The 12,062-nt window shown below is 36.4% G+C and overlaps 1 protein-coding gene across 2 annotated transcripts in view; it reads left to right on the top strand.

The window, feature by feature from the left end:
• LOC131038995 (AT-hook motif nuclear-localized protein 10) overlaps nt 1-12,062 on the top strand; it is an 83,125-nt gene that overhangs the window by 40,402 nt on the left and 30,661 nt on the right. The gene's annotated exons all lie outside the window — the stretch shown is intronic.

The raw sequence follows: 12,062 nt of genomic DNA, 5'->3' as shown, positions 1-12,062 counted from the left end.
ATGGGTTATGTACTTGGCAAGGGAGTTCCACATGCCAGTATGTTTTACAATGTTCGTGGTCTTTGTGTAAAAACATCACTTGTGTCATTGCTCAAAAGTTAAAATTCGGTTCAAACAAATAGCATTTTCATTGCCACACGATAATTTTTGGTTGTAGAGAGGGTATGTCAGGAATAGTCTTGAATTGTTTGGATATGAAAAATTAGAGGTTTTTATTAGTTAAATATGGTAATTTAGACAATTTAATAATTTTTATATGAAAATTTAATATAAATTGGCTTTAGTAACTTAACACTACTACTACGGAGATTGATATTCAAAGCTTGTAAATAGCATCCCTGGAGGCATTGAAGACTATAACCATATTTCACCACCAAATGTTGAAAATGAAAGACCAAACCAAAGGATTCACGTGTTTGTGCAAACCATTCTGTTAAGAGGCTGAACTAACTGCTACCACTGCAAAAATAATATGAAAGTTCGAAATTTATGCATCAACAGCCATTATATGCTCAGATGGTTTCTCTTAGAAATTATCAAAGATCATCAGTTACAGATCGCAAATAGGCTGGAGAGAATGAGCATCTCTGCATAAACACAATAGCAAAATTAGATATTGATGGAATAAAAAGTCCTAGTTCTAATCTCTATAACTGAGCTACTTCTGATCTCAGGGAGACACCAATGGAATTTCTTCCTTTCATTTTTCTTGTGTGGTATAGACTTTAGAAGTGCATATTCTTGTAAGTTGTAACATTGACAATTAGCTCTTTTGTAAATTCAATATTCTATAGCCTCTCAAAGAGATGTTTTTTGGGACTAGAGTGGAAGGCTAATCTGTGATGGGGAGAGGCAAATACCTAAATTTAACTTGTAACTTGGAAATATGGATCAGTTATTTTCAGTTTATGGATCAATTGTATTGAGTTTGTAAGGATAGAGTAGTGTAGTAGGCATGTTTCTCATAGTGGGATATTGTGGACTGATTCTTTCCTTAGGGAATATTGTATGGTGTATCCCTATTTCAACTGACTTTCTATTCATCAATACATTGAACATTTGGGTACATTGGTATATACACCATACATCTGGTGTTGTGCATTTTAACTATATTTCAGCATATTTTTGTATATATGGGGCTTTGCTGTTTGGTTTGTAACTAGTGGTTTAGACTGGCAATTCAGACAGGTGGTACAAAAGATATTTTTTGCTGGATTTTAGGAAAGGTGCCTCATGTTGTAGTGTATATTCCTCTTAGCTGAAGCATTTGACTAGAGTGATACCACCATCAAAAGTACAATAAGATATATGGCAAGTAGTCACATTTAAGATTCCAAACCTTGGGAATTTGGCATTCCATAGCTGTTGTGCTATCATATTTTTTTTTTTAATAAGTAAATAGCTGCAGAGGGGCAGCACCCTTGTATTAAACAAAAAGGAGAATACAAGGCCCGATTCAATAAGAGAGGTAGGGGGAAAGAATCAGGAAGAAAACCCCCTACCTTAGCTCTAGTCCCTAGACAAGAGAAACCAGCCCTGAAGGCTGGATGAGTACAACTATATACCGACCTCTTAAAGATGCAGAGGTTATAAGACAAAAAGAAAAGAATCTCAAAAAACAGAGAGACCGGAGGGCCTAGTGACAACTGGAGTCAAAGAGAGTCTTCAGAAGCATCATCCACAAGCGCATTAGCCGCATCTAGGACAATGGGACATTCAGTGCCACAATTTGAATGAGCAGCCGATTTTGCCTTCTCCTTAGGGAGCCGGTAATCGTTTGGAACCCACTCTTCACCCAACCCAAAACCCCAGTCATTTCCATCCCACCAGATCTCCATTCTCCAAGATCCCGAACTCATCAGTCCTCGCTAGATCTTCATCACAGAGAAATTTGCCCCTCCAATCCGAGGTGAAACCACTTTGTATACCAGCCGCTCTCAGAAGGAAATCAATATTCCTGGAGATGACAGGCCAGGTTGCTTGGAGGGACTCGAAATCCAGGGAATTAACAATCACAAGCTTCTTCACCTCTGCTTCGTTGCTAAGTGACATAGTAATTTTGGGGAAGCAGAATTCTAAGATTGGCATCGATATTGTCCAATACAGCATCTATTTCCCCCAACAGGCGGTGCTTAAACATCATTTGCGTTAGCAGTTTTGCTTTCTGCTTACTAGTCCCCAAGTAGATTATCATTGCAAGAAAAAAGGTTGGAATATGGGCATTGGCTCTATACCTGTTGTAAGCCATAAGAAATTCCTTTCCCAAAATCCTCTTTAGGCTGTGGAGAATAAGAGGACGTCGAGAGAATAGGACCTCTTGCAGACGTCTGTCCGTGATTTCGCCCAAGAAAGCCATTTGGTGACAAGTATCTTCAAGGAGGATTGGGGTCTCCATAACAAGATGCCAAGAAAGGAAAGCAAATTTTGGTGGAAAGAAAGGGTATTCCATTGTTAAATAGCAGGGCATCAAACCAGAGAATACGACACCCTGCAAACAATACATATCCATTAAATACCCACACGCGTGAGCTGTCGGTATCCAACTAACCATTTGCTCCAGAGGTCCTCAACTTGGTGTCGACCGACTTTAAGCGTCAAGTGATCATAAACAAATCTTGAGAGGATCCAATCGTAACTAGATATTCATAAAGTACACTTATATTTAATAGCCACGAGCCAAAAACTGGCACTAATCAATGGTGCCGACAATGTGTCACATCACGTTGATAAGAAGAGACCTTAATAGGTTAACAGGGCAGACGGTCGATCACTCCACCGGAAACCATGACCATAAAGTGGAGAGGGGGAACCGCGGCTACCGGGGAGCAGAGCACCGGTTTGCTCCACAACCGGAAGATGTAGAAAGAACCCAGAGAGTGCGCAACTATCAATAGACCCAATCAGAGCGCACCAACTTTCAATAGACCCAACTGGAGAGTGAGGAGAGCATGTCAACCGGCCCAACAGAAAATCATTATCAGTGGATATTCAGGAGGGGTCACTAACGGCTATAGCCAATTTAGAAAGTCTATCGGCTTCACCATTACCTTCTCTTTAGATATGGCTAACCCAAAATTCATCAAAGGTAGCTAGCAGTGCCAGGATCGGTTGAAGCCACTGGTTAAGGTGCCAACTAGGGATGCTATTGCAGGTTGTGCTATCATATTTTGCAGTCACTATCCTAACTGGAAAATGAAAAGTCTTCATATCCTTAAATCATAGAAAAATTATTAAAGGATATTTTTGGACTGAAAAGGAAATTTTAAATGAATTTGTGACTAGGGAAGAGATTAACATTGGATGCAAATTTTCTTCAAAGATTTTTTGCCCTAGTCTTTCCAGATTTTTCTAAACTTTCCTCTTGATGTAGAGGCAGGAAATTAGTAGGATAGCCTCGAGGGATCAAAGAAATACACTCAGGAGGAAGGTGGCCATGTCTCCTTAGCTAGATGTGATTAGAAATTAGGAGTCTTAGAAGATGAAATAAAGAAGCACATGTAGGATGAGAAATGAAGAAGATACTAAATCCTACACTCACAACAACAAAACCAGGAAGTGGCTCAAGATTTTTTTTTCCCAATGAACAAAGCCTCAATATTGCAGGTAAATCTTTTGCAAATCTTCAGACAGATGGAAAATGTTGGATGATTGGATAATTCAGGAGATTTTTTGAAAAATCATTTTTTGGATGTTGAGAAAGGGCTTGATGATGTTCATCTTTTGACAAGATAATATTTTGTTTTAGTTTAGATGCCACAACCAAGGAGTATCACTTTCATTAAATTCACATAGGACTTGCACTTAGTCTTACTCTTACCCATTTGGGTATGACACACCAAAAAAAATGGGATGTAGTAGCTTACTCAATTCTGCATTCAACATTTGTACATATTAAGCATTTAATAGAGGGATTTGAACTGAGCCTCTATCAAGAAACCTTGCTAATTTACCACTTGAACTCGTCCCATTTGACAATTGATGATGCTTATTTTTGAAAATAAGTTGAGGTTGAGAATAATTTGGGTGGTTTCTGCATCTTTGAAAAACTTGACTATTTCTTTGACCTTTTTGAATTGATATACCATGTGAATGTGGCTGGGTTGTACCAAAAGGAGAAAGCATAGCATTAGTAAGATGAAATTAGAAAGAAAGTTCTCCCTTCCTTGCAGAAAAGAAAGGTCTTGAAATGAAATAAGATGGTAATAAAACAATGATTAAGGAAGGCCAAAGGTGATTAAAGAATATAATTGTTTTATTATTACAACAGACTCACAAAACATCCATAGGCAATCAATAAAGACAAACAACCAATATCAAAGAAATGTCATTGATATTAAGGAGATAGTGGTCAAGAGATAGTGCATATACTTTCTTAGTCACACTAAATAAGCAACTAGGAGAACAATTGCTTTATTGAGCTGGGTGTGAAAAGCACATGATGTGGGAGCATTCTAACATTTAGTGAAGGCAATGGGACTATGCATATTATAGATTGTAGACACCTAAAGTTGTCTTGACGTATTTATTTTTTCTTTATTTCTCTATCAATTAATAAGTATTCCAATTTATTTAATTAATTCATTAGTCTTTTCTTTCCTAGATTTAAATAAATATTACTTATTTAATTATTTCTAAACCCACCTTTGCCCTCTATTAATTAAATTAATAATTTAATTTATTTAATTAATTCGTTATCCTCTTCTTTCTAATCATAACCTTCCAACTTGTGCACATGGGTCATAATCTAAATTTGTAGTTATGTGACAAGTGTCTTATTCCCCTCTTCATTCCATTTGTCCTTTCTCACATATCTAGATTCATTGAACTCATAAAGTCAACCCTCCTCTTAATCTTAGTTCATTCAAATTAACCTCTTAATCTTATTCACTCTCTTCAACCTATTAATCTTATCCCTCCATTTCATTTGCACTTCTTAATCCTATTGATTCTCCCTCAACCTCTTAATCATGGCCATCCATCTTTTAAGCTTAATCTAAGCCTTTGTTTCTCTTGGAGATTTCAATAAAAAGAGTCTTAATTCTTCTCATTTCATCATCCATAACTTGATTCTACATCTATTATGCCAAAATCTCGCTAGAGCTTATATCATTGCTTCCATCATCTTGCTTGTATCATCAATCAACCACACTCCATTTCTTTATGCCATCTTGTGCTAGTGCTTGATGCTGAGAGCAAATACATCATTTTCACAAGATCTTGAAGGATAGGAGGACAATGGAGTCAAGCTTGTGATTTGTATGATGTATAATTTTTCTTATTTTGTTTACATGCACTGGATTAGAGCTCCATTGTGTTGTTGAATGATTTTGTAGATTCTAGGCTTGCAGTTGAGCTAATTAAGAGTTTACATTAGGTTCAAAATTCAGCATACACAGGCGATTCCCTGTTGGCTATCAAAGATAACATTGCTGTTTCTCTTGAATTCTATAATAAGAATGCAAAATGAATAATGTTCCTTTTTGTGCCAATGAAAATGTTCATGCATTCAATTCTGCAAATGCTTGATAGTAATTTGAAAATGGAATTTGATGTCAGAAACAGTTAGAAAGTTTACCTCATGAAATACAAGATCAAACACTATAGGGTTATGGTAGAAGGGTCAAAGGATGCAGCATGTTCATCTTAATGTATTGCCTACTCAATATATAGTCTTGCTTTTCTTGGCTGAGCAATTGATCTGCATTGTACCACAAATGGTTTGGTCATTTTAAATATTGTTTGCCTTTGGTTCCGAGTAAGCAAAAGGGGGTTCACAGACACCGCCAATATTCAAATAGGTTGATAATTTTCTTTTCCAAACATTTATCAGGAAGCAACAAAAACAAAATTTAAAAAATGGAAAGTTGAAGAAAGTTGAAGGAGTTCTTTAATTAATGGTCTTAGTGGACCCATGTTGGCTTCTTGTTTGTTTGCGACGACTCATCTGGATGTGGTGTCTGAAGGGTAAGCTTAATTGTCTCAATGCTTGAAGACTTTCAATGCCAAAGTGGAGAACAAAATGGGTACCACATTCAAATACTTGACATAAATTGACATAGAGAAAGGAATGAGTATATAACTCAATCGATTCGATTGGATTTTTGCTCCAAAAATAGCATATATTGAAAATTTACTAGATTCTTACACTACACAACATAATGGGGTGACAAAGAGGAAGAACAAATCCATCATAGAGGTGGTGTAATGCATGTTGAGTAAAATGATTATTGATAATTAATATTAAAAATGAAGCTATGTATTCACTCAATTGTGCTCTAACAAAAGCTTTGGATGATGTAACTCTTGAAGAAACATGGTCCTAATAGAAACCATCAATTAAAATTCCAAACCTATAAATTGACATAGATCAAGGGAGGAGTATAACATGATTGATTTGATTGGGATTTTGCTCCAAAAAGAGTAAAATGAAAAATCACTAGCTTCGTGCACTCCACAACATAATGAATGACAAAAGGAAGAACAAATCTTTCATGGAGATGGTGTAATGCACGCTGAGTGACATGAATATTTATATTTAATATTGAAATGATGCTGTGTATTCACTTAGTTGTGCTTTGATAATGTAACTCTTGAAGAAACACGGTTTTAATAGAAGCCCTCAATGAAAATTTCAAAGCTTTTATTGCCTATTTACATGTGTTGAAAGAGAGCTAAAAGAAGCTTGATAACAAGAGCTTGGAATGTGTCTATTATAGCTGATCATTGAATCGAAAACCTATCTATTGATTGATACTTCAACCTAAAAAAATGTAAGCAAAGACGTGGTTTTGAAGAATGTTTGGAAATAGTACAACTCTTCTTTGACTTGAAGACGTTGATAGAGAAATCAAAGAGGAAGAGGATTATCTTGAGGCTGAGTTGCCACCCTAGCAATTGTTAAATTGAAAGAGAGTATTTCACTGAAGAACATATTTGGAGTAAAAAATATGCAACAACATGATATCTCATCTAGCAAGGTTAGGAGTTGAAGAATTATTTGAGAAAGTGTTAACTTGTCATTAATGAGAAGGTTCATTTATTTATAAAGTAGTTTTGTTGGTAAAACATTGAAAATAAAGACGTAGAGTGATGTAATGAAACCACGGTGTGACACTCTTATTAAAAGTCATAGCTAAGAACTTTTAAATTTGCTAATAAGGAAGAACCCCACAGGTGCAAAAGATTATACTAAACAAAGCTAAAGATTAATTATATTTTTGGGAATTTTTTTGTTGCAAAAGATATCCATAGAAGGAAAGAATTGACTATAACAAGACCTTATTGAATATGCACAAACTTGGAGGCTTTTTGGGTGGGAGCAATCCCTTGCATGTGGTAACACCCACAGATTTGGATTTCTCATAATCTTTTTGGATTATAACTTCTACATTTGAAAGGAGTACAAGAACATTGTTTTCATAATTAGGTATGCTGATTACAATTTGGTTGCTATTAGCAACAATGAATTGATTGCAAAGGAAAAGCTAGATGTGAACATGTCTTTTGACTTGGCTATTAGAATGTATTAGAGGAATGATACAATGCAAGTTTGTTGCAAATCATCAATGATGTTGTTGAACTTAAACTAATGAGGTTGTTGTGGCAAAATGTTTATATATCTATATATTGCTTTATAGTCTTTGTGAGGAGCATTCCTCCTCTCACCTTATTCCCTTGTTCATTAACATTGGTATTAGGGCTAGCGTTTGGTCTTGTGGAGGAAGTTGAGAAGAGAAAATCAAAGAAAGTTTGTGGTTGTGGTCACTTGAAAATATAAAAGGCTGAAAATTCATAATGTAGTTGTAGTGTTGGAAAATACCCTAGATGTGGTAAGTTCTAGAGGTTGTGAGTAGAAAGGGCACAAGGAATTCATGAGCTGTTAGGGCAAAGAAAAATAGTTAGTTTATGAAAGAATCACATTTTTAGGGCATGTGTGTCATGAAAAACACTTGAAAGCACACAATTTAGATGGAAAATTTGTGTGCATGACATGCATGTGAGTATTGTTTGCAATAGTGTCTTTTCTTTTGTAGAGTTTGAAGGTCCAAATTTTTATGTTTTGTGTTCACGGCTTTCTAAAAATACATAACATATTGACTAGTTTGTAGAGCTTAGATGATGGCGTGGGGAGAGCATTGTATTTGGTTGTTTTAAAACCCTAGCTGTGATAACTTGCCAATTGAAGGTGTAACAAGGGTATTTGTATAAGCTTTAGATCTTTCTATAACTAATTCACACATCTTAATGTCAATATACTTTGGCATGAAGGATATGGTCATTCGAATCTTCAATACGTGTCCAAACTTAGTAGTGTCCATTTGGTTCAAGGGCTACCACTATATAGGTAAAAGAAGATTTGTGTTGACTATTTGACTAGCAACTAGAAGAGGAATCTGTTTCACTATAGAATGTGTATGACATGTTAAGGGGCTTTTGTATTTCTTTCATTAAAATCTATGTGAGCCTTCTTGGAAATCATTGTTCTTGGTTTGAGGTAAATTCTTTATTGTTGGTGGATTTCTCTAGGAAGATGTGGGTTTTGTTCTTGAAGAATTTTTATTGCTATGGTGTTTTCTTGAAATTCAAGGCATTGGTGTAAACATTCACGTGGTCTCAAATCAGGACCTTGTGGTCCAATAATGGAGGAACTCACTTTATCTCAATTCAAAAGATTTTGTGAAAAAGAAGGGGTATTACATGCTATATAATTGCACCATAAGCTTTATAATAGAATGGAGTGGTTGGAAGGTGCTAGGAGACTATGATAGAGATGAAATGGTGCAAGATGCACACCAAGAACATGCCCTTTTGTTATTGGGGAGAAGTTGTGAACACAACATTTTATCTTTTAAATAGGAGTTCTTGTACAACCTTACAAGATATCACATTGAAGGAAGCTTGGTTTAATAACAAACTAGAGATAACAACTTTGTGTGTATTTGGTACAACCATAGACGGTTAAGTTCCACGTCGGGTTCACCAAAAATGTGTAGGGGAAAAAGTGACACTGAGCAAACATGCCCTAATCTCACTTTCAATCACACACTTGTGGAATACGAAAGAGCCTAGAGGTATCACACAATTGGCTACTTCTTTTTGTGGAAGAGAGAGCCACGGGCTACCTATTAGGATTTCTATTCCTTTGTTGCAAATGATAGATAGAATGATGCAAGTTCAACTATTAACCCTAAAGTGTAAGTATGAACTAGTAACTTTGAGCACAAGATTGTAGAATTGAGATTTAATGATGAACAATTGTAAGGATAAGAGGAGAAATGTAAATGTGTACCTTGAATGGATTTGATTTTGCAAGATCTGCCGTTGACTGAAATACTGAAGCTGCTACCTCTGAAACTGCCAAAATTCACTGAAATGGACAAGGACCAGGGCGCACAGCGCCCCTGTCCTGGCAGGACCAGGGCGCCCCACGCCCTTGTCCTAGCTTTCTGGGTTGGAATTTGGTGTGAAGTTCTGTCTCGGTTCGCTTCCGTCGGATCTGCAACTTGTGACGTCCTTCGAATTCGGAAATCTGCACTTCTATCTGAAAAGGGTTGTAGGTGGCTATATAGGGTTTTGCCTTAGTCAAACCCCCGCTTTGGTGATTTCCACCTCCACGAATAGCCAAGTTGTATAGTAAAAGTTGTGTGTGCAGACCTTGTGTGTGTGCAAGATCCTAAAATGCAAGTAAGCAAACTAGAGCAACCTAGAAAGTAAACCCTAATTGTTTGCAAATGATAATGTAAATGCTCTAAATCAAGATGCAAAGTGATCTAAAGCATGAATACAAATGATATAATGAGGCTTATGCAAAGACATGAAAACAACATGAAATCATACCCAACCCCAAGGGAGGGGTACAAGCCAATCTTCAGTCGGTGATCCCCTATTGCTCTTCAATGTCTTCAAAGCCCTAAATGGATGAATGAAATTGATGAATGCTTGATGGATGGATGTTGAATGTTGTTGAAGTCTTCAAAGATCTGCTCTTTCGCTGCGTAGAAGGCCCTTGAAACCAAAATTCCCATCCTTTCAAATGAAGAAAGAGAGCTCTTATATATGAAACCCTAGGTCTTAATTTCAACTTTTGGCCGACCTAGAGATTGAATCTCCTGCCAATTTCTTGGGGTTAAGCTTTATTTTATGATTGGATTGCGCTCCTAAAATTTCGGGAAAAATGTCCGGGACCGTGTGCACTCCGGGCGCCATGGTCCCGACAACTTTTCACCAAATTTTCAGGGCCGTCGGATATGATGATTTTAGAGCGAATCCTGAAGTTACAGGTGATTTCGAGATGTTTTGACCCCCGAAATCAAGCCCCTAAGTTCGAAATAGGACCTAATTAGGGTTTTTGATTAAATGATGTATTGGAAGAATAAAATGAAAGGGGCACACTTTAATGAAAAGGGCCCAACTTTATGATAAAATAGAACCTTAGACCTAATTAATTTAATTAATTAAGTGCTAAAGGGGAAATGCAATGCAAAATGCAAAATGCGCCAAGGCGGGTGCTAAACTAGGTGTGAAATTGTACCACCCTAGCAAGTGCGTACAATTTACAACGCTACAATATTGAACAATATAAGTCACATAGGTTTATTGATATTTGTACTAACAAAGTCATTGTTAGTTATGAATTAGGATGGTAGGAGATCAAAAAGAAATTCCTAAATCTAGTATTATGGTACCTTCGAAAGATACTCTCGAGTTCCTCAAGTTAGTCTTTGGTTGTTTCTTCTCCACTTGTTTATCATAGACTTAGGAGTTAGGACTGATGGTGTTTCCACTCTTGTTAAAGCTTCTGTAGAAATCTTGCATTCCTAGCATTTGCTTGAAAAATATCGAAGGCCTAAGTGGTATTTACTATTATTCCACTTTAGAAGGTGTACACGAGTAGGAACGTCCTTTGTCATATGAATGGCCTTGAAGAAAAGGAAAACCAATTATTGTTTCAATTGTTGAGCATGTTCATTTTGTTCAATATTATGATTTTTAAGGTTTTTGAATCACAATTTTTTTTCAAGGCATAGGGGAAACTGGAATGAAATGTTGTTATGAAGGTTGAGTATAGTTAGTTGATGAAAAAGCATACTTGGGAGTTGGTATTGTTGCCTTTGGGTAAAAAGTCCATTGGGTGCAAATGGGCCTATAAAGTAAAATGCAAAGTTGATAGTACGTTGGAGTAGTACAAGAAACGTCTTGTTGTATAGAGATATTTTCAGTGGGAGGGGATGGACCATGAATAGACTTTTGCGTCTACTAATATGGTCAAATTTTGGTTACTTCTTTCCATAGTTACTCAGTTTGGTTGGAAGGTATATTATATGGATGTCAAAAATGTCTTGTTGAATGGAGGCTTAGATGAGGAGGTCTATATAGTGTAGCTAGAGGCTTTTAGGTTTTTGGTTGTGAACATCTAGTTTATAGGTTGATTAAGTCCTTGTATGGGCTTAAGTAGGCTCCTCAAGCCTGGTGTCTTGAAATTGATAAATGTCTAAATATTTTGGTTTTAGGAGTTTTTCTTATTCAAATCTTTATGTCAAAGACTCAAAAGTGATGGTAGTGATATTGTGATTTTTGCTGTATACGTTGATGATCTTTCCATCAATGTAGCATAGACAGTACAATTTAATGAATAAAATCAGATTTGTGTGTGGCTTTTGACATGTTTGATCTAACCCTTCCACGTTATTACCAAGGAGCTGAGTTTTGGCAATTTGATCATCAGATCTTCATGGTTGAGATCAAACATGCCATGAGTCCTTTTGAGTGTTTTGGGATGACATGTTGTCACTCATTGTCTTCACCTATGGAGGTCGGGATGAAGTTTTTAGTGTTTGATAATTCATCTCTGATTGATGAATAGCTTTATAGGTAGTCAGTGGGCAACTTGATATATCTTATACCCACTAGATTGGATTTTAGCTTTTATATTAGCCGTGTCCCTCTTTTTTTATCAAAACTAAAGTGTTTTCATGACTTTGGCATGCTTTATCAGAGGATAACAGTATTTAGTTTGATCGGATATATAGATTCCGATTGGGAAGGATTAGTTGATACTCAAT

Source organism: Cryptomeria japonica, chromosome 4 (genome assembly GCF_030272615.1).
Source record: "Cryptomeria japonica chromosome 4, Sugi_1.0, whole genome shotgun sequence".
Classification (NCBI taxonomy): domain Eukaryota; kingdom Viridiplantae; phylum Streptophyta; class Pinopsida; order Cupressales; family Cupressaceae; genus Cryptomeria; species Cryptomeria japonica.
The sequence above is the reverse complement of the archived record's forward strand: the minus strand, read 5'-3'. Positions and strand labels throughout refer to the sequence as shown.